Source organism: Protopterus annectens, chromosome 5.part0 (assembly GCF_019279795.1).
Source record: "Protopterus annectens isolate FY-2018-M chromosome 5.part0, PAN1.0, whole genome shotgun sequence".
Lineage (NCBI taxonomy): Eukaryota > Metazoa > Chordata > Ceratodontiformes > Protopteridae > Protopterus > Protopterus annectens.
Genome location: NC_056735.1, coordinates 1,607,204,597 through 1,607,228,836, shown reverse-complemented (window position 1 = coordinate 1,607,228,836; position 24,240 = coordinate 1,607,204,597).

Here is a 24,240-nt window from a genome sequence, read left to right as displayed (position 1 = left end):
TGCCTGATGAATGCTGAATACATTGGAAAAATGACATCCTTGAACCTAGATTCCATACCCTTTGTTTATAAGTTGCACAACATAGAATGATTTCCTCACCACTGCAGACATGTAATGGTGAAATCCTAGATTATGTCCCCAAGTGTCTGACAACTGATACAGCTCTTAGGGGTGTGCTGTCAAAATGATAGTTACCAGGGGTGGATGACTTCCTGAATGATACTATTATATATTTATGGCATTTAGTTTTGGTCCATGGCTCTGACACCATTTATTGTCTGTATCAGCCCTTCCTGGAGAATGTTGGTGTTGGTGGGGGATTCTATAGTTGCTCCCAATTTGCAATCATCTGCAAATTTAGTGGCTATTAACATTGGCTTTAACTTTAGAGAAGTAAATGCCAAAAATGAGCTGCCCCAGGACTGATCCTTGAGGGACTCCAGTTTTGACTGGCCTCTTTGTAGAGGTGGACTCCCCAATTCTAACTCCTTGGGTCCTGTCTGTGAGCTAGCTATCTATCTACTGGGTGACATAAGGGTACATACCTAACCTCTTGAGTTTGTTAACAATGCCCAAGTGAGATATTGTGTCAAATGGCTTGGTCAATGTAGGCAGTATAAAATATTTTGCCCTCATCCATTGCTTTGATAACCTTTTCAAAGAAGTCCACCAAGATGAGTAGGCATGACCTGCATTTGACAAAACTAAATTGCATTGGGTCTAATGTCTGAATGTTTCCTATGTCATTATCAATCACTTCCATGATAATTCTTTCCATGGCTTAGCATATGAGACTAGTGAGACTTATGGGTTTGTAGTTTCCAGGGTCTGTAGATGGCCTGCCTTTGTAAAAAGGGGTGACTGTTGCTGTTCTCCATTCATGAGGCACAAAGCCTGTTTGGAGGCTACAGTTAAATAGCAACTCCAGAAGGTCTTATGGGTCATGCTTCATGCTCTTTAGAAGGCATCCGGGGATATTGTTTGGACCCTCTGATGCAGTGTTCTTAGGCCTTAGAGCATTAATGACCTGTTTCCCTAGTGATAGTAACAGGGAGTTATATTTCATGATATTTCCTGAGGGGAGGTGAGGGGGAGAGAGGGGTAAAGTTGGAGATTCATTTGTCAGCCAGGAGGTTTTCTATATCTTCTGCCTTAATATAGGTGGCTCAATTAACATTGAGCTCTGCACACAATTGTGTATTGCCTTTGAGGTTGCAGACATAGCTAAAGAATGCCTTGTGGTTGTCCTTGGCCCGGGAGTCCAAATTTACCTCAAAATTGGTTTGGGTAGACTTTATTTTTCCTCTGACTTGATTGTTTAGTTTGATGAGAGTGTTGTTATCCTACTGAGTGCTACATCTCCTAATATTTGCCATGATTTTCTTCCTTCTGTTATACAGCCTATTGATGTTGTGATTCCACCAGGGTGGTGTGTTTTTTAATTTAGTTATATACTTATTCCTGGTTGGTACAGCTGCTTCTATGCAGCTATTAACATGATTGTATAGGTCTTTGGACAGTAGCACGTAGGGAGCCATGTTCTCAGGGCTCGTGGGGGCTTGAGATTTTACCAGGTTATCACTTAATAGTAGGAAGTTAGCCTTAGAGTAGATCTTGAATATTCCAGGGTTAGCTAGCATTCCAGGTTTTATTTTAACTTCAAAGGAGACCATTTAGGAGTCTGACCTTACCAGAGATGACATTACATTAGGGGGTGGAACAGAAGGAAGACAAGCAAGTTGTCCTTCCATTTTAGTCCAGCGATTACTTGAAATTGGTTTGAGTGCACAGAGCACAATATTCAGTTAAATCAGATATATTCAATGGTTCAAAGGTCCATAGATGTGCACTAAGCTAATGACCACAAAGGCCTTTTTAAGCCTAGCCATGCTTCCCAATTCTCTAACAAGTTCTGTTACCCTTGATAAGTGATAAGAAAGGCTTGAGAGGTGAAAGGTTTACAAGCAGGGGCCTGGGAGATGAACCCTTTACAGGCTGCCTTTGTCCTTTAGAGACACAGGTGCCAAACAAGAGGTGAATTTCTTGTTCCCCATCCAGTTGCCAAGCTACACTTCAACTGGGTTAAGGAGGAACTCTGCATCACATAAATGGAGAGGCTGTTCCAAAGAAGGGGTAGTCTCTGGGATACATATCTGTCTCTCCAGCAGGTCCTATTTATATCACAGATAATGTTTAAGTCATTAGAATGTATAATTCTGGTGTTGTCTGTTTTGTGGATATGCATGAGGTCCATCAAGGTGTGGTCTGACAAGACCTTGTATGCCAGGCATAGATCTCACCGTAAAAGTCTGTAGGAGACAGAGTACAGGGATAGAGTCTTGAGGTGGTCTGCATAGGACATGTTACATACTCCGTGTATTCTTTTAGTGAGAAACACCTTTGGATGCTCCAGTTGCTGGATATGCCTGATTAGGTACATTCCAAAGCGGGCATTGTACTCAATGATATGCCTGATGAATGCCGAATACATTGGAACAATGACATCCTTGAACCTAGATTCCATATCTTTGTTTATAAGTTGCAAAACATAGAAAGATTTCCTCACTACTGCAGACATGTAATGGTGAAATCCTAGATTATGTCCCCAAGTGTCTGACAACTGATACAGCTCTTAGGGGTGTGCTGTCAAAATGATAGTTACCAGGGGTGGATGACTTCCTGAATGATACTATTATATATTTATGGCATTTAGTTTTGGTCCATGGCTCTGACACCATTTATTGTCTGTATCAGCCGTTCCTGGAGAATATTGGTGTTGGTGGGGGATTCTATAGCTGCTCCCAATTTGCAATCATCTGCAAATTTAGTGGCTATTAACATTGGCTTTAACTTTAGAGAAGTAAATGCCAAAAATGAGCTGTCCCAGGACTGATCCTTGAGGGACTCCAGTTTTGACTGGCCTCTTTGTAGAGGTGGACTCCCCAATTCTAACTCCTTGGGTCCTGTCTGTGAGCTAGCTATCTATCTACTGGGTGACATAAGGGTACATACCTAACCTCTTGAGTTTGTTAACAATGCCCAAGTGAGGTATTGTGTCAAATGGCTTGGTCAATGTAGGCAGAATAAAATATTTTGCCCTCATCCATTGCTTTGATAACCTTTTCAAAGAAGTCCACCAAGATGAGTAGGCATGACCTGCATTTGACAAAACTAAATTGCATTGGGTCTAATGTCTGAATGTTTCCTATGTCATTATCAATCACTTCCATGATAATTCTTTCCATGGCTTAGCATATGAGACTAGTGAGACTTATGGGTTTGTAGTTTCCAGGGTCTGTAGATGGCCTGCCTTTGTAAAAAGGGTTGACTGTTGCTGTTCTCCATTCATGAGGCACAAAGCCTGTTTGGAGGCTACAGTTAAATAGCAACTCCAGAAGGTCTTATGGGTCATGCTTCATGCTCTTTAGAAGGCATCCGGGGATATTGTTTGGACCCTCTGATGCAGTATTCTTAGGCCTTAGACAGAGCATTAATGACCTGTTTCCCTAGTGATAGTAACAGGGAGTTATATTTCTTGATATTTCGCGAGGGGAGGTGAGGGGGAGAGAGGGGTAAAGTTGGAGATTCATTTGTCAGCCAGGAGGTTTTCTATATCTTCTGCCTTAATATAGGTGGCTCAATTAACATTGAGCTCTGCACACAATTGTGTATTGCCTTTGAGGTTGCAGACATAGCTAAAGAATGCCTTGTGGTTGTCCTTGGCCCGGGAGTCCAAATTTACCTCAAATTTGGTTTGGGTAGACTTTATTTTTCCTCTGACTTGATTGTTTAGTTTGATGAGAGTGTTGTTATCCTACTGAGTGCTACATCTCCTAATATTTGCCATGATTTTCTTCCTTCTGTTATACAGCCTATTGGTGTTGTGATTCCACCAGGGTGGTGTGTTTTTTGATTTAGTTATGTACTTATTCCTGGTTGGTACAGCTGCTTCTATGCAGCTATTAACATGATTGTATAGGTCTTTGGACAGTAACACATAGGGAGCCATGTTCTCAGGGCTCGTGGGGGCTTGAAATTTTACCAGGTTATCACTTAATAGTAGGAAGTTAGCCTTAGAGTAGATCTTGAATATTCCAGGGTTAGCTAGCATTCCAGGTTTTATTTTAACTTCAAAGGAGACCATTTAGGAGTCTGACCTTACCAGAGATGACATTACATTAGGGGGTGGAACAGAAGGAAGACAAGCAAGTTGTCCTTCCATTTTAGTCCAGCGATTACTTGAAATTGGTTTGAGTGCACAGAGCACAATATTCAGTTAAATCAGATATATTCAATGGTTCAAAGGTCCATAGATGTGCACTAAGCTAATGACCACAAAGGCCTTTTTAAGCCTAGCCATGCTTCCCAATTCTCTAACAAGTTCTGTTACCCTTGATAAGTGATAACAAAGGCTTGAGAGGTGAAAGGTTTACAAGCAGGGGCCTGGGAGATGAACCCTTTACAGGCTGCCTTTGTCCTTTAGAGACACAGGTGCCAAACAAGAGGTGAATTTCTTGTTCCGCATCCAGTTGCCAAGCTACACTTCAACTGGGTTAAGGAGGAACTCTGCATCACATAAATGGGGAGGCTGTTCCAAAGAAGGGGTAGTCTCTGGGATACATATCTGTCTCTCCAGCAGGTCCTATTTATATCACAGATAATGTTTAAGTCATTAGAATGTATAATTCTGGTGTTGTCTGTTTTGTGGATATGCATGAGGTCCATCAAGGTGTGGTCTGACAAGACCTTGTATGCCAGGCATAGATCTCACCGTAAAAGTCTGTAGGAGACAGAGTACAGGGATAGAGTCTTGAGGTGGTCTGCATAGGACATGTTACATACTCCGTGTATTCTTTTAGTGAGAAACACCTTTGGATGCTCCAGTTGCTGGATATGCCTGATTAGGTACATTCCAAAGCGGGCATTGTACTCAATGATATGCCTGATGAATGCCGAATACATTGGAACAATGACATCCTTGAACCTAGATTCCATATCTTTGTTTATAAGTTGCAAAACATAGAAAGATTTCCTCACTACTGCAGACATGTAATGGTGAAATCCTAGATTATGTCCCCAAGTGTCTGGCAACTGATACAGCTCTTAGGGGTGTGCTGTCATAATGATAGTTACCAGGGGTGGATGACTTCCTGAATGATACTATTATATATTTATGGCATTTAGTTTTGGTCCATGGCTCTGACACCATTTATTGTCTGTATCAGCCCTTCCTGGAGAATATTGGTGTTGGTGGGGGATTCTATAGCTGCTCCCAATTTGCAATCATCTGCAAATTTAGTGGCTATTAACATTGGCTTTAACTTTAGAGAAGTAAATGCCAAAAATGAGCTGTCCCAGGACTGATCCTTGAGGGACTCCAGTTTTGACTGGCCTCTTTGTAGAGGTGGACTCCCCAATTCTAACTCCTTGGGTCCTGTCTGTGAGCTAGCTATCTATCTACTGGGTGACATAAGGGTACATACCTAACCTCTTGAGTTTGTTAACAATGCCCAAGTGAGGTATTGTGTCAAATGGCTTGGTCAATGTAGGCAGTATAAAATATTTTGCCCTCATCCATTCTTTGATAACCTTTTCAAAGAAGTCCACCAAGATGAGTAGGCATGACCTGCATTTGACAAAACTAAATTGCATTGGGTCTAATGTCTGAATGTTTCCTATGTCATTATCAATCACTTCCATGATAATTCTTTCCATGGCTTAGCATATGAGACTAGTGAGACTTATGGGTTTGTAGTTTCCAGGGTCTGTAGATGGCCTGCCTTTGTAAAAAGGGTTGACTGTTGCTGTTCTCCATTCATGAGGCACAAAGCCTGTTTGGAGGCTACAGTTAAATAGCAACTCCAGAAGGTCTTATGGGTCATGCTTCATGCTCTTTAGAAGGCATCCGGGATATTGTTTGGACCCTCTGATGCAGTATTCTTAGGCCTTAGACAGAGCATTAATGACCTGTTTCCTAGTGATAGTAACAGGGAGTTATATTTCTTGATATTTCATGAGGGAGGTGAGGGAGAGAGGGTAAAGTTGGAGATTCATTTGTCAGCCAGGAGGTTTTCTATATCTTCTGCCTTAATATAGGTGGCTCAATTAACATTGAGCTCTGCACACAATTGTGTATTGCCTTTGAGGTTGCAGACATAGCTAAAGAATGCCTTGTGGTTGTCCTTGGCCCGGGAGTCCAAATTTACCTCAAATTTGGTTTGGGTAGACTTTATTTTTCCTCTGACTTGATTGTTTAGTTTGATGAGAGTGTTGTTATCCTACTGAGTGCTACATCTCCTAATATTTGCCATGATTTTCTTCCTTCTGTTATACAGCCTATTGGTGTTGTGATTCCACCAGGGTGGTGTGTTTTTTGATTTAGTTATGTACTTATTCCTGGTTGGTACAGCTGCTTCTATGCAGCTATTAACATGATTGTATAGGTCTTTGGACAGTAGCATGTAGGGAGCCATGTTCTCAGGGCTCGTGGGGGCTTGAGATTTTACCAGGTTATCACTTAATAGTAGGAAGTTAGCCTTAGAGTAGATCTTGAATATTCCAGGGTTAGCTAGCATTCCAGGTTTTATTTTAACTTCAAAGGAGACCATTTAGGAGTCTGACCTTACCAGAGATGACATTACATTAGGGGGTGGAACAGAAGGAAGACAAGCAAGTTGTCCTTCCATTTTAGTCCAGCGATTACTTGAAATTGGTTTGAGTGCACAGAGCACAATATTCAGTTAAATCAGATATATTCAATGGTTCAAAGGTCCATAGATGTGCACTAAGCTAATGACCACAAAGGCCTTTTTAAGCCTAGCCATGCTTCCCAATTCTCTAACAAGTTCTGTTACCCTTGATAAGTGATAAGAAAGGCTTGAGAGGTGAAAGGTTTACAAGAAGGGGCCTGAGAGATGAACCCTTTACAGGCTGCCTTTGTCCATTAGAGACACAGGTGCCAAACAAGAGGTGAATTTCCTGTTCCGCATCCAGTTGCCAAGCTACACTTCAACTAGGTTAAGGAGGAACTCTGCATCACATAAATGGGGAGGCTGTTCCAAAGAAGGGGTAGTCTCTGGGATACATATCTGTCTCTCCAGCAGGTCCTATTTATATCACAGATAAGGTTTAAGTCATTAGAATGTATAATTCTGGTGTTGTCTGTTTTGTGGATATGCATGAGGTCCATCAAGGTGTGGTCTGACAAGACCTTGTATGCCAGGCATAGATCTCACCGTAAAAGTCTGCAGGAGACAGAGTACAGGGATAGAGCCTTGAGGTGGTCTGCATAGGACATGTTACATACTCCCTGTATTCTTTTAGTGAGAAACACCTTTGGATGCTCCAGTTGCTGGATATGCCTGATTAGGTACATTCCAAAGCGGGCATTGTACTCAATGATATGCCTGATGAATGCCGAATACATTGGAACAATGACATCCTTGAACCTAGATTCCATACCTTTGTTTATAAGTTGCACAACATAGAATGATTTCCTCACTACTGCAGACATGTAATGGTGAAATCCTAGATTATGTCCCCAAGTGTCTGACAACTGATACAGCTCTTAGGGGTGTGCTGTCAAAATGATAGTTACCAGGGGTGGATGACTTCCTGAATGATACTATTATATATTTATGGCATTTAGTTTTGGTCCATGGCTCTGACACCATTTATTGTCTGTATCAGCCCTTCCTGGAGAATATTGGTGTTGGTGGGGGATTCTATAGCTACTCCCAATTTGCAATCATCTGCAAATTTAGTGGCTATTAACATTGGCTTTAACTTTAGAGAAGTAAATGCCAAAAATGAGCTGTCCCAAGACTGATCCTTGAGGGACTCCAGTTTTGACTGGCCTCTTTGTAGAGGTGGACTCCCCAATTCTAACTCCTTGGGTCCTGTCTGTGAGCTAGCTATCTATCTACTGGGTGACATAAGGGTACATACCTAACCTCTTGAGTTTGTTAACAATGCCCAAGTGAGGTATTGTGTCAAATGGCTTGGTCAATGTAGGCAGTATGAAATATTTTGCCCTCATCCATTGCTTTGATAACCTTTTCAAAGAAGTCCACCAAGATGAGTAGGCATGACCTGCATTTGACAAAACTAAATTGCATTGGGTCTAATGTCTGAATGTTTCCTATGTCATTATCAATCACTTCCATGATAATTCTTTCCATGGCTTAGCATATGAGACTAGTGAGACATGGGTTTGTAGTTTCCAGGGTCTATAGATGGCCTGCCTTTGTGAAAAGGGTTGACTGTTGCTGTTCTCCATTTATGAGGCACAAAGCCTGTTTGGAGGCTACAGTTAAATAACAACTCCAGAAGGTCTTATGGGTCATGCTTCATGCTCTTTAGAAGGCATCCGGGGATATTGTTTGGACCCTCTGATGCAGTGTTCTTGGCCTTAGACAAACCATTAATGACCTGTTTCCCTAGTGATAGTAACAGGGAGTTATATTTCATGATATTTCCCGAGGGGAGGTGAGGGGGAGAGAGGGGTAAACTTGGAGATTCATTTGTCAGCCAGGAGGTTTTCTATATCTTCTGCCTTAATATAGGTGGCTCAATTAACAATGAGCTCTGCACACAATTGTGTATTGCCTTTTAGGTTGCAGACATAGCTGAAGAATGCCTTGTTGTTGTCCTTGGCCCGGGAGTCCAAATTTACCTCAAATTTGGTTTGGGTAGACTTTATTTTTCCTCTGACTTGATTGTTTAGTTTGATGAGAGTGTTTTTATCCTGCTGAGTGCTACATCTCCTAATATTTGCCATGATTTTCTTCCATCTGTTATACAGCCTATTGATGTTGTGATTCCACCAGGGTGGTGTGTTTTTTGATTTATTTATGTACTTATTCCTGGTTGGTACAGCTGCTTCTATGCAGCTATTAACATGATTGTATAGGTCTTTGGACAGTAGCACGTAGGGAGCCATGTTCTCAGGGCTCGTGGGGGCTTGAGATTTTACCAGGTTATCACTTAATAGTAGGAAGTTAGCCTTAGAGTAGATCTTGAATATTCCAGGGTTAGCTAGCATTCCAGGTTTTATTTTAACTTTAAAGGAGACCAGTTAGGAGTCTAACCTTACCAGAGACGGCATTACATTAGGGGGTGTGCAACACTCTCCCATATTAGTGAGGACCAGATCCAATATTATTGCACCCCTGGATAGTGTATTGACAATCTGGTCTAGAGAGTTTGTTTACAAAATCCATGAATCTATATGCCTGTATGTTTGGTGTCATACATCATTCCAAATTAATAGTGGAGTAATTAAAATTGCCCATGAATATGGTATTTGGTTGGATGATGAGTGTTTCCAACAAGCTTGAATGCATGTTATAGATTTTCTGGGTTATACAGGGGGACCTATAGTTTGCAAGGAAGTGATATGGGATTTTGCCTTTGGTAATTTGAACAAGAATCTAAAGTGCATTGTCCTGTTTGACCAGCATTAAGGTATATTTATTTATTTATTTTTTAGAAATTCAGTATATCCAGTATTTTTAGATATTTGGCTTTAGTGTGGAGGAAATAAGTTGCGCTAAGTACCCATTGAATATGCACCATGCAGTGCAGTTCCTAACTAATAATGCAACTTAGGGCAACTACAAGCTAATTTTGCTAAAGCATAGCAGCCATTGGTTGTTTTCTATAGATCAGCTGTGGGTAGTACAGCTCATTGCATAACTACAGCCATCTGTCCGTTACTACATGTACTGTTAATCACACTAATCACTAGTGATTTGGGAGGTTAGGTAGTATAGGGACAGATATGGCTCTAGATATCTGCATAGGTGCACTATACAGTTGTGGTACTGTGCATGCAGTGCTTTCCTCATGACATTATATCATACTTTTGTAAGATAGTTGGAATTTAGGATTGGGGTAATACTGCAGGATGGCAGAGGCTCTACTCTATGCTTTTCTGGAATGTAATCCACAGTGATGTTTGAATCTAAGGGATAAAATTAAAATCAGTAGATGAACATGCGAGTAATGGATGTTCTTTTTAGATAATATAAGACATCCATACTTCTTTACTAATAGCCATTCATGTTTCCAGAAAAATAGAAATATACTCTCAACAAAGAAGCATACTGCTGGTTTTAACTTTTAATTTCTGCATATAAAGTTCTAACTTTTTTTAGACATTTTTCTGTCCTTCTGCCATTCTGACAGCTGTTTCAGTGTCTCAAGTCCTTCACTGGGTTTAGTTGCACTCCAGTTACCCCTGGTCTAATGCACAAATTTGAAGCCAGGGCCAGCAAGGAATCTAAGGATGCCCTGGGAGTTGTGCTGTCCTACATTGTCAGTTTTTTTTTTTACTTATGGCCTACCATGTTTTTCACCGTCTCTCTTTAGCGGTTGTCATGGTGATGGTCTAAGGCAGGTGCCAAGTGGGGACATGTGACATTTTGCCTTGGCTCTCTACCAGCTCACTGTCCCTACTCAAATCCCCATTAGATCATTCCTCTAATAGTGACAACCCCAGCCTCCACCAAAGTACCACTAGCGATGCCCCTGGGACCACCCAACCTACAAGGGATGGAAGCATTCATCCCTCCCTGTCATTCTGTTAGTTGTCACAGCTGCAAGTCGAACCTGGGTCGACTGGGTCATAACAGGACTTTATCCTTCTACAGCATGAAAGTGGCCAATGAAATTCTAAGTTACCTTTTGTGCCGAGCCATGCCTAAAGCAGGAGCTTTATTTCTCTCTTAATGAAATGTTAAGTATTAAGTCTGATAGAAGATGTTTCACTTTATTTGATGCTCCATAATGCACTTCCCATGTTTTGTTTTTTTTGTAAAATTATGAAGAAAATGATTATGCTCTGGCTATTTTTGTGACAGTTCACAGTTTCTAGATATGTTTATTTATTTGTTGCCATTTTTGTTTGTTGATATGGTTTAACTTAAAGGGCAATGCCTGTTTGCAAAGAGGCTCAATTGTGAAAAGGTCCAAGAAGAGATAATATAAGGCCAAAATATAAAAGATATAAAATAAAATGAATGCAGAAATATAAAGTAAAATCAAAATAATATACTGTATTCAGTAGTGGAATTTCAAGAGCAATTATGTATTAACAGTTATAAAAAAATATTAATAATTGCAGGCCTAGAAAAATGTAGCAATAATCCATTTAATGTTTTGTTTCTGATGAAATGCAAAGTAGGTCAGGCTGAATAAGCATGACAATGCTGTGTGCAAGCTGTGCTGTAAGAATAATAATTATTATTATGATAGTAAGATATGACTGCAGTGGTGGTGCTGCGGTAGTGTTGTCGCTTCACATTTAGACGTTGTACGTTCAATTCTCAGTTAGAGCATCTTCTGTCTGTTGACATGCGTGAATGGGCATTCCTTCATTGAAGGTTGTGCATTAGGCCCGGCAAGCCAGCACATAAAAATCTACTGCCAATCATTAGCGGACTAGAGTTCTGCTGTGGCGACTCCTAACCGGGAAAAGCCAAAAGACAGTTTTTTTATGATAGTGAGATATGATTCATCACACAGGCATAGTGAGGAGTGTATGGATGAACAAAGTACAGTATAGCAGAACTGTCCCTATGGGCTGATTCAGGTTATTACCAGCTTTTCAGTCTATGTGCCTGTGCCTCTAACCAAGGAATAGGACTAGTAATCTTAGCCCAAGACCAAGGGGATAGAAAAAGAGTCATTTCATGTAATAATTAATGAATCTAGGGAATGCAAGATAAATGTATGAATTATAAAAGGGGCTCAGGACATTGACAATAATATGGACAAAAATAAGCAAAAATAGGAAAAAGAAAACAACAAATCTCAGTCAAATATGTTGAAACATCCATTGTTTACAACTTAAAAAACTGAAATGACAGCACTTTTTTAACTCACTTACATCTTTAGATTTTTTTCTTGAGACCCACCAAAGACAAATTATGCATGCACAGCACATATAAAACTCATCTATGAAATAAAATAATTAAAATAATATTAAACATGTTAATGCTTTAATATGTTAGTGCTACAAATTTTAAGTGTTTATCACTAAGCATCCCACTTGGTCCTGAGAAGTTTGTTGCATTAAAATGTATCTGCTAATTCTACTCTTTTATTCTAATAGTATAACTTTGTCATTTTGTCTCATATACATATGCAATATTACCATCACATGAAATGCAAAGGCATTAAAATAAATGCATCATTCTAAATTCTTTCATACCTTTCATCCAGTGCAGAGTGATTTATTTTCCTATTTATTTTACCATATAAAAGGCTTACAGGTGTAGCAGAATGTCACATGCACTGTTCACTTAACACTGCACCTGGCATAGCATCTAAAAACACACTTTTAACTGAAACAAGATATATAAAATTCTAATGAATGAGAGGCGCTTTTACAAGTGGTGCACTGATTAGAAGAAATGTTCTTTTACCATGCATCCAAGATTTATAAAGCAAAATGCATTAACATCACAGTATGCATACACATTGACCTTGACTACAGATGACATATTATCTGTTAGTAAAGTTGAAACTTGATGTTACATAAGTTTATTCAAAATGATTCCAGGGAAAATAGGGAAGAAAACTGTTAGAAGATATCTACTTTTTGAATCATATTTTATATTCATAAGCATTTATGTTCTTTTCACAGTTTTGCTTTTTGTATTGAGACATGGCTTAGTTGCTATACACAACGTAAGTGCTATAATTTAAAACTGGGGATTTTTAAGTCAATTAATGTTAGTATCTTATGAAATGCCTGGTTTGTTATACGTATTTGTATATGCTTATTTATCTGTGAGTGTATGTTTGTATATCTGTTTTCCTGGCATTTGTCCATAGATTGTGAAATGCTGCCGCTGATTTTTTCAATAAACCTGCAACATGAGATGTATTGTATATATTTTGTATATATTTTGATAAGAGTAAAATTTAAATGTGAGTGCAGTTTTAATTAACAGAAAACTTTTGCATTTTGTGATGTCAGCTTAAGGGAAGAATTTTGTTTCTGTACTCATCCTCTGAGAAATAAAGACATGTAACTAAAAATAAATATTTACAATATAACATTGTTAGAATGTTTGTTCTATATGCACATCCATAAGTGATTAGATTTTTATGTACCAGATTCAAAATGAAAACATGCATTTCTATGCAAGTGGCTATATGTAGTTACACAATATATTATTACACAGCTCACTGCAAGAAATGTACCTTTGACTTATTTTTATTAAACTATTAAAGGCTGGAATTACTTTAATCAAATTAATATTTTTTTTTTTTTGCCTGTGACACATGCCATATTATGTCTATGCATTTTAATCTACAACAGATTCATGCTGTGCCTTTGTCATTGTTTGCTGCATGTAATTCACTACTTCATGCTTTGCGAGTTTGTTATTATTGGTACTGTATGGAGTCTTTTTTATTGCTAATACTATACAAATTTATGTTGAGTTGTTACCTGAGTAGATCATGCACTGGTTTTGAGTTAGTGTCTTATTCCACTGAGGGCACTACTTGGAAGGTGAAATAATCTTTATGTAAGGTAATATGTCATCATTAAAATGTAATGAATGTAAGTTTTCTTTATCAATATAATATGCTATCATTAGCTTCTCAGTAGTGTAAATAAATCTTCACTCAGCCAAATTTGGATAAAGATGGTGGGGAGAAGTTTGCATTAAAGGTACTCACTGAACTTTGTAATGTAGACTTTCTGTTGAGTAGATGAAGGTCAGTTTGTGTGTGTGGGGTGGGAAGTTTGTAAGGCTGAGGTGTATGTGTGTGTGTGTGTGTGTGTGTGTGTGTGTTTGCGATGGAGCTGGTTGAAATGTTAAGGAGTATGTGTGCATAGTGGGGGTTAGTTGAAAGTTTAAAGGGAATGTGTGCACAGTGAAGGGTTGGTTGTAAGGTTTAAGGATATGTTTCACATACCCACTTTACTTGTTCTACTTAAGTAGAGAACCATCAAAATTGAGACTGTGCTTAGACAGATTGGTCTTGTTTAGATTTAATGTTGGCATCAAATGATAACCTCTTCTGAAGATAAACACTGTGTTTGATCTTACATGAAGTTTAGGTCAGCATGCTTGTGTGATTTCTGCTGCAAAATGAAAGTTGGCCAGTAGGAAAAAATGTATGGGTAGAGCCAAACAGTGGAACTGTGACCAACTAAGAAGGTGTACCTTGTTCTAGCACGATAACTGGGCAGTCGACTAGTTGTGTGGGATGAGAAGGCCTCCTAGTTTAATTGGGCTAGTAACAGGGAGTTATGGGCACAGTGAAAAGCTGTTCTTACAACTCCAGATACAGGACATGAAATGAGGCCAGCATCATTGTTCCAGAGATGGTGACAAGAGACTTCCCAGTGGTATCATAGCTGTTATGATAGTTGTGATTTTCATAGATTTGTACTAAGCTTATGGTCAAGGAGACCATGAAGAAGTTCAACTAAATCACTCAGCCCTTGTGGGACACTAACAATGTACCTATGTCTGACAGTTGTCACAGGGGGTTAAGCCTGTAGGCTGTGGTACAGGGGTTGAATCCTTCAGTCTTTATTTGCCTATTGTGTGACCTTCAGCAACTCATTTAACCAGGCATTGCTCTCAGATTGCCCCTGAAAGAGGTTATGTGACCAGTGGGCCTATCTAGTTAAGAAGTGGGTGCCATTATTATTATTATTATTATTATTATTATTATTATTATTATTATTATTAAGTTCCTGTGCAAAGAGGTCAGAACTGCCAAGTTAAGGAGATCAGTTTCTTAAGGAGTTTTTCAGCAATGTTTTTGAGCTATAGCTTTTTTATGAGTAACTATATTTATTGCTTTGAACCGTGGGCTAATGGAGGTTGATTTCAACATGGAGGGCGTGCTTTGTCACAATTTTAGATACTTAAAGTTAAGGACATGGGCCAGTCGGTGAAAAATGGATATAGCAAACTGTTTCATGACACAGGAATGCAAACAGTGTACAAGGGGTTTCCAGAAATGGGTAGTTCAAACACAGACACACTGCAGACAAAAGACAACAGAAAGGCTAAGATGGCAGGCTTGTCAAAGAATCTATAAGCCCTGAAGATGCATTAAATTGTCCTAGTGGTACTTTTGTTTCTTTGAACATTTCAGCTATTCATGCAGTCTGACAGAATGGACAACTGGTGATGACGCTTTTCTAGAATTTTACTTCCAAGTTCAACTACATGGAATTTTTCGCCTGTCAGTTCAAACAGTTTCTCAAAAATGGTGATGGAGCAGAACATAGAGATGCAATGAATAATGTGGGCACAAGGAAGTACTGATAGTTGGAAGGAAAATCTGTTCGATAAGTTGGATCAGCTAGCTGAGGCAAGTGGGTAGATTAGATGGGCAATTTCTTATCTTCCTGCATAATTCTATATTTCTGCATGTACAGGGCTTTCATATTTGCAGTAACCACTGTTGTACTGAAGGACATATTGTGTTTTTTTTCCCAAAGATGACATGGGTTACTGTTGGTCTTTATGTTTACTTAGCCATTTGCACATTTTACCTCTTATTCAATTTGATAAAAGGAAATGCTATGTTTTACTAGCCTATAAATATTGTGGTAAAGGATCATACTGCAGGCATTATAATTTGGCTTTGTTACAGAAGCTTCAGTCTGTTAAGAGTTTTCTGTTAAAGGACAATTACATCCAAATAGTTCACTAGTGAGTGTTTTTCCTTTACTTAAACAAAACTCTGAGACTGACTCTGACAGTGAAAACTTGGTTTGACTCGGTTTGACTCTGACACTTGGTTAGCTAAATGTTTTTTCTTTGTGGGGGGGGGGCATTTCAGAAGTTGATTATTTCATGTAGTTCGCATCTTTTAATGGTAAAAGGGTAGAGTGGCAGTTGGAGCACAATTCCAAAAATCTTAGCTTCACCTGTGATTAGCTCACTGACATAGCTGAGGAAGTCTAGCTCCTTGACCAATTAAAAAGTACTAAAATTAGGAAGTAACTCTGGAACGTGCTTCACACTTCCAGTGGGAAAATTTATCCTGATACTATAGCTCTGAGCTTCAGCCAAAGGAGCTACATTACCTTCTTTTTCCAGTATGACACTATAAAACACTTTAGTTGTAGTTTTAGAAAGTGGTCCCTTAATAAGGTATAAGTAATTAGGCAAATATACAAGCAGAATTAGTAATTCAAGTGAATTACTACTTTACAGTGACATAAGCCAACTACAGAGAAAAATAAGCCACCTAAAGTGATGTAGTATCCCATACTACAGACATTATCAAGTAATGATAACCTTTTTTTCTCCAGACTTTAGGAATGCCTGCCTTTAAGCAGTTATGTTCTTAAGTTATTAGATGCACAATTTTCGTACAGGAAGTTAATGTCTTCTGGTATGGATAATCATTACGAGAAAGTCATACATCGTCATATTTGGAAGTACATGGATTTCTTTCTATGAATCTGGTCTGATAGCTAAAATCTAATCAAGGCTGTTGTTGATGGTAGTAGTATAGATTGGAAGGGAGTATCTTAACATTAACAAGAAAACCCATCCCCAAGAACTGGAAGAATCAGACGACACCTACTTATGAAGGAATTTGCAGACTTGGCAACTGAAGTCTGTTATCTCAAATGTATCATGATCAAAACAAGAACATCTAGAATAACTTCTTCATATAATATATGGTTGAAATTCAAGGAACTACTGGATAAACATACTTTAATAATTAACTAACAACTACTCATATCAAATATATTTTATGTTTAAAAAGCTTTGTTTTATAGTAGACACCATTGTAAACAATCATTTTAGTTGTTTATTGTTCTTTTAGATATGTATATTTGTTTTATAATATTTCTATTATCATATATTGTATTGTTGTTAAAGTTTTCAATAAAAATAATTGAGAAAAAATATTTTGAATAGGGAGTGTATTGACATGACCAAAGTAGTGTATAATAACAAATGACCATTTCCCTGTAATCAGTACTCATCTAGTAAGTATGGATCATGTTCATCAAAATGTATGCCTCCTGTTTCTAACAGTATGCATTGACATATACAGACTTCAATGTCAAGTTAATATTGTGTGTGTGTGTGTGTGTGTGTGTGTGTGTGTGTGTGTGTGTGTGTGTGTGTGTGTGTGTGTGTGCAGCATCTATTTACACTTCTCAAGTATGTTATATTTATTTATTTTTATTTTGCAACTTGATAACCTGGTGGGTGAGCTGGTCCAATGACCCTTTTTAGTCATGACCTGGGTACAAAAGGTACAGAAAAAAGAAGCATGTGGCAATTATAAAAACAACAATTTTATTTATTTTTTATTTATTATTTATTTTACATTTGTTGACCAGGATTGTCCAACTGAACTGAAGAGCCCTTTTTCAGGGGAGGCCCGAGGAGAAAAGCTCCAAGATATTATACAATTTTCATTATAAATGCATTAAACAGCAATGTTACAGGATTATTACAAGGCATTAAGTAGCAATACAATGTTATACACTGTCAATAATCAGGAGTATAGCAAATCTATTTCAAGATGTATAAAAAGAAATATGTCATTAATATGAGTATAGTTTTTGGGGTAAGTGGTTGCAAAAACCCAGTTTTATCATAATGTAGTTGCATGAAGGCAAGACAATTACAATAGAATGTTTCTCTGAGGCGATTTGCTTAATAGATTTTAGAAGACAGTAGAAAGAGTAGTCAAGGAAGATTAGCAAGAGTTAGTGGGAAGAGTGAGTTATGGGCAGAAAGTAGATTAAGGTATGAGAAGTAGGGGCTGTTAAGGAGGGAGAGTGCAGTGGCAATACCATTGACTTTTAAAGTGCTCTTTGGTGGCCGTCTTATATTGTTTAGGATACGTAAGGGTCCTGATTTCTAGTGGGAGCCTATTCCAGTAAATAGCAGGGTGATAGCTGTACATGTTACGTCCAAATTTAGACTTGGGTTTGTAGATTTGTAGTAGGTCTTGGTTAAAGCTTCGGAGAGTTCTGGAGGGAGAATAATGGGAGATGAGAGGGGATAGTGCTAGGCAGTAGGAAGGCTGGTATAGGATAGAATGGATGATCTGGAGCTGAGAGAGAAGAAGCTGGTGGGGTAATTCAAGCCAGTTTAGGTGTTTTAGAGAGAGACAGTGATGGGATTTCTAGGTTTGTTGGGCAGCAAATCTAGCTACCTTGTTGTAGGTAGATTCAAGATTGGTCAGGAGTGCTGAGTTAAGATTTGTGAGAATTTGAGAATTGTACATTAGACTGGGTAGAAGGTAGGTAAGAGAGAGAGAGAGTAATCTTGGCTTCAGAGGTAAGGAATTTAGCCCTAGTTTTGAATGAGTCTTTTTGATACAGTTATTAACATGCAAGTCAAATTTAAGCTGATCATCGATGGTTACGCCTAAGAGCTTAGTGCTGGATTCTACCTGAATGGGAGTGTTATTAAGGGACTGTATGGAGAAGGAGGGTTTAATATTGTTGAATTTTTTAGGTAGGAAGAGTAACAGCTTTGTTTTTTTTAGGGATAAGGATGAGCTGGTTGTTGGAGAGCCATGTTTCAACTAAGTTAAAAGATGCCTGAGTAGCTGAGAAGAGCTTAGAATGAGAGTTGGCTGTGGTGATGACTGTAGTTTCATCTATGTATTGCACTAAAAATGACTGAGGACACAAGGTATAGAGCTGATTAGTAAAGATATTAAAAAGTAAAGGCCCTAGGATAGACTCTTGAGGTGCACCCAGTTTTGCAGGGAGAGGAGGGGAGAGTGCAGAGTGCCATGTCGCTGACTGAGATCTATCAATTAGGTAGCTGGAGAATCATGCAACAGTATCAGAGGAGAAGTTGAAGTTATGCAGTTTGTGCAGCAGAAGAGAGTGTGAGACAGCCTCAAAAGCTTTTGAGAGGTCCAAGAATAGGCAAGAAATGTTTATGGCCGTCCATGGCTATAGAGACTGTGTTGAGGAAGGATAATAGAGCTGCAGCAGTGCTATGTTTGGGTCTGAAGTCATGTTGAGTGGGTGTAAGCAGATTTTCCTGTATTAGATACTACATAACTTGTTTATGAATAAATGTTTCTAGTATTATAGATAGAAGGGAGAGGATAGCGATAGGTCTAAAGTTGGAGATCTCAGAGGAGTTACCTCCTTTGTGTATAGGTAGAGTGTAGCATTGTTTCCAGATGGAAGGGACATTAGCCTCAGAGATAGAGCGACTGATTAGGATAGATACAGGGAGAGCAAGAGAGTCAGCTGCTAGTAGAAGAAAAGTGGAAGGAATATTGTCAGCTGATGCTGAGCATGGTTTTAATTTAGAGAGTAGAGTTTTGATGTAGCTAGTAGGCACAGGTTTGACGGAGAAGGTATTTGAGGAGATAGTATTAGGAGTAGGTTCAGAAAAGTTGGAGATGTTAGTAATAGAGGAGTTTGGGTTAGTGTTCAGTAGCTTAGATACTGAATCGATAAAATAGGTATTGAAGACAGTGGCAGTTTCTTCAGATGTCTTGTCTGGGCATGGATTGGGGGAGCTATGATTACCGGGATGTAATATTTGGTTAACAGTGTTCCAGAATTTTTTAGGATTAGATTTTAGGGCTTTGGGAGGTTTGTTGTAGAAGTCCTTTTTTAATTTTTTTATTTTATTTTATTATTTTTTTTATAAAAACAAAAATACAGTCCATAATTGAAGAAAGAAAAGGTAGTGAGCTTAAAGTTGCACAAGGTGTCCCTTATGTTTGCAGAAGAAGGTAAGTGGGTCATTGGGAAACAATTAGGATAAACTGTAGTATGGTGTCTTCTCAGATTAGCTCACATTTGAGTATATATACAGTATTTAAAATATATTTAAATAGTAAATAGAAAACATAATATGGTATTTGTACATTTGCTTATAATATACATTGGTTACACTGGTTAAGTTTGGAAATAGTCAGAGCTAGGGGTAAATGTACATTTCATTGAGTGTTCCTTTAAACTAAGACATAATAAGAATTGCATGTCATGTATACAGAAGACAGGGTTATGTAATCAGGCACTAAAATGTGGACAAAACAGACACACAATACAGCAAGTGAACAAACAGGATAGATTGAGAGCATGACTGTGTTTTACTATGGATTATGGGGAGTCTTGGTAAGAAGATGTAGAATCTGTGGGCAGGATGCAGGAAATAAGGACAGACATTAATAGCATCACAAAATGATGGGCCAGTAACAACAGAGAGTGGGACATGGAGATTCCTGCATACATGCTGTTCAGGAATACAGGAGTTAGAGAGAAAGGATGGGCAGAGGTGGAGTAGTTACCTACATAAAGGAGGGCATTAAAGAGGAGGAGGAACATTTGACCATAAAGGGAGCAAGGAAGAGCCATGATCAGAACCTAGGATAACTGCCTTGTTTCTCAATGTACAGGAAGGCTGTTGTTCAATGGACTGATATGGTGCACTGACCCCCAAACACATCAAGGTATGAAGGTAACAGATTATAGAAGAGAAAAAAAGTAATGGATTAGAAAGAAGAGGGTTATAGCCATGGGAGATATGTATCTCCAGGACTAGAGAGGAAAATTACAGTATCCAGTGTTAAGAGGGGCTCCATATTGACTAAGTCCTTGGCCCAAGCAGGGATCATCTAAATATAGCAGGAATGTACCAGAAAGAAAAGAATTCTCACTGTGGTCCTAATCGAAGTTGAAGGGAATCAGGGAATTCCATGTGAAAGTGAGAATGGCCAGCAGTCATCATACTTTTGATTGGATTGCAGTGTGCTGGAAGGGTATGGACATAAAGACAAAGCTGATGACCCTGGAGAAGAGGGATGAAGATGAGTTAACAGACTGGAAGCAAACTGCCTGGATAAGCTAGCTAGGGGAATGGGTTGGAAATGCAATAATGGAGGAAATAAAAGAGGATGAGGTCACTATACCTACACAGAAGAGTGAGACTACTAATTAGGACAAATGGTAGCACTACAGGGGTGGGAAGGTAGAAGAGGAGTGGTACAAGAGGACAAACAGGAGTACAGGAAAATAAGTGAGGGAGGCAAAGGCACATGCTGAAACAGAGTTAACAGAAGAACCAAGAGAAGTAACAAAGCCTTCTTTAGTCGTATAACAGAAAGAAAGAAGGAAGGAAGGATCATGACTAGGTTCAACAGAAATAGCTACTGCCATTGGTCATCCATGGGTGAATGTGAAGAAGCAGAAGTAGTGAATGAACATTTTGGTCCAGTCTGTACAAAGGAAAGGATAGGGTAGGTGCCTGGAGGGAGAAGAAAAGTGTACAGGCACCAGGAAGGGGGGAGGGCTGAAAGGGAACTGACTTTCCTAAGGGTTGATAATCCACAAGAACCAGATTGGCTGCCTCCCAGGATCCTCACAAATCTCAACAGGGGAGTGCAAGCAGATTTTACTTACATTTTTTTCACAGAAGAAGTGTCTGAGGGCTGGAAGACATCAACCGCAAGGAGGAAGTAGGAAAAATCTGACAAACTGCCAGGATGCTAGCCTAACAGCAGTGGCTCTGAAAGTCATGGAGATAATTGAGAACAAATGGTTGGTTATTTTCTTAAAGGACGGCAGACTCTAGAACAACAGCCAGGATGAGGTCAAGACCAAATAAAACTGCCAGACAATTCTGTCTTATGACTAGGCAAAAAGAGAAATTGACAAGGAGTTAGAAGCAGACGCAAGTTTCCTGCTGGACTTTAGTAAGGCATTTGACATGATTAAAAAAAAAAAGGAGGTTACAAGGAAAGCAGGACAGTTTGATGGCATGATCAAGGCCGGAGAGTTGGATTGCTGGATGGTTAAATGGTAGGGCATAAGGAACTATGGCAAGAGAGAGAGAGAGACAGTATATAAATTAAGGAAAGTGATTTACAGCAAACTGCAAGGAGTACATTAATGTGTAGTGCTCTTCCTATCTGAGAAGAAGGAGAAAATGATCCATTTATTTGCTGATAATACAAAAATAGATGCAGTAGTGGGGAGATGGGGAGAGTTTAAGAAAGGAATTGTTAAGGTTTATTATGTGGGCTGATATGTAGCATTTAATGTTTAGTGCTGAAAACTGTAATGTACTCTAGCTAGGCCACAGCAGATCAGGTCAGACGTATCAGCTAAGGGGTTGTGGAACAGATGACAGTATAGCAGGAAAAGGATCTAAGAGTATTAACCACACATGGAGAGGACCACAAAGAGCATACCTCACAACCTCTTAACAAAAAAAGCCAAAAATAATGGGGGACTAAGTCACACAATCAAGGGGCAGATTTTAAATACAAATCTTATTTATTCTATTTATTTATTGACATGTGAATACTGGGAAAGCCTGAGTCAGTATAAGTCCTTTTAAAGTGGACGCCTGGAGAGAAAAGTTAAATTATTATTAAACATTATGAGAACAATAATTTTGCAATCTTCAAAAAGAAAACAAAAACATCTGCAGTTAAAATAATTATAACAAATTGGACATAATATTGGTTAGCATTGCCACCTCAAAGCAAGAGGTTCCGCAGTTTGATCCTTGGCTGGGGTGCCTTCTGTGCGGAGTCTGCATGTCCTCCCTGTGATCGTGTGGGTTTCCTCCGGGTGCTCCGGTTTCCACCCATATCCCAAAGACATGTTGTAGGTGGGATTGGACACTCTAAATTGGCCCTAGGTGTGAGTGCGTGTGTGTGCCTTTTGTGGAAGGTTGTGCACCGGGCTTGCAACTCAGCACTGTAAAACTTCACTGCCAATCATAAGCAGACAGGTGATCCACTCTGGCGACCTCTCACTGGGAAAAGCCAAAAGAAGAAGAAGATAAAACATTGGTTAAGAATCAGTACAATTTATATGACAATCATTTAATATTTAGAGAAATTTTAGAAAGTTTGTAGAGAAATTAAAGGTAAGCTAGTCTAACATAAACAGGAATTGCAATATGAAGTAAGGGGAAAACAGGCTTATTGTATATTTAGAGAGAAAGTCAGGGAAGAGAATTAGATAGCAAGGAAGTAAGTGAAGATAGCAGAGTAAGAAGGTAAAAGGGATGAAAATGTACTTGTTCACATTTAGAGATATAGTTTATCCTGGTTTTGAGCAAGAACAGAGCCAGATTTTAGATAGGAAGTCTTTCAGAGTGGTTTTGAAAGATAGGAGGGGAGGGTATTGACCTGATGGATAGAGGTAAGGAGTTCCAGGCTTTAGCAACCTTGTCCAAGTACAGACAATGCCCAGCAAATTTGATAGGTTTGTAGACATCAGTTTTTGGTCGCTGGATTGCAATGACCGATTAGGAAAATAGTTGTGTAGAATGTTTCTTAGTGCTGGACAGGCAGATGGATGCTGGATAATTTTATAGGTGGTAAGAAGTTATATATATGTTAGTTGATGAGGCAGTTCTAACCAGTTTAGGCTTTTTAAAGCTATACAGTGGTGGGTTCTGAAACAGGTATTTGCTGCAAATTTAGAAACTTTGTTATAGTATTGTTCAAGTTTTAATTATTGCGAAGCCTGGAGATTAGTGAGGATGAGAGCGCCATAAAGAAGAGTGTGGAGGAGGTAAGTAGTGGCAAGTGTAGTTTTGTTTGTGTCGGTTAGAAAGTTTTTGGTTGTGTAAAGCATCCCTATTGTTTTTCGAGTTTTTCTTATGCAATTTTGTATTGTCATCCACTATCACCCCTAATAGTTTGCTATGAGAAGTTACTTCAATGGTTGCATTATCAAGAGACAGAGGATTTTAAATTTTGTTTTCATGAGAGAGGGATTGGGGGGGTAGCAGTTTGGTCTTTTTTGGGTTGAGCATGAGTTGTGAGTTACAACGCCATGTTTCAATGGTTGTTAAAGCTTCCTGAGTAATCTTTTGGAGGTGCACCATGTTGTCAGATGCGCAGGTAGCTTTTGAACCACAGAAGGGTGGTTTGAGAGAGGCCTACTAAGGACATTTGAAGCAGAAGTTTGCTATGACAAACTGTGTCAAAGGCTTTAGAGAAGTCTAGAAATAAGTAAGAGACACGTTTACCATTATCTCTCGCTTTATTAATAGTATCTGTGTCTGTTAGAAGGGCAATCCTAGTACTATGGGAAGAACAGAAGCCATGTTTTGTAGGAGATAGCAGTTCTTCCTGCAGAAGAAAGTCTAGCAATTACAAAATTAGAAAGTTGCTAGACTAATAGGTTTTGAACTGGCATGCATTTTTCTGAAGAATATGATGTTTGAAATTCAAACTTTTTATTATTTAGTGACTGCAATCCTCATTTATTTGCCAGAAAAC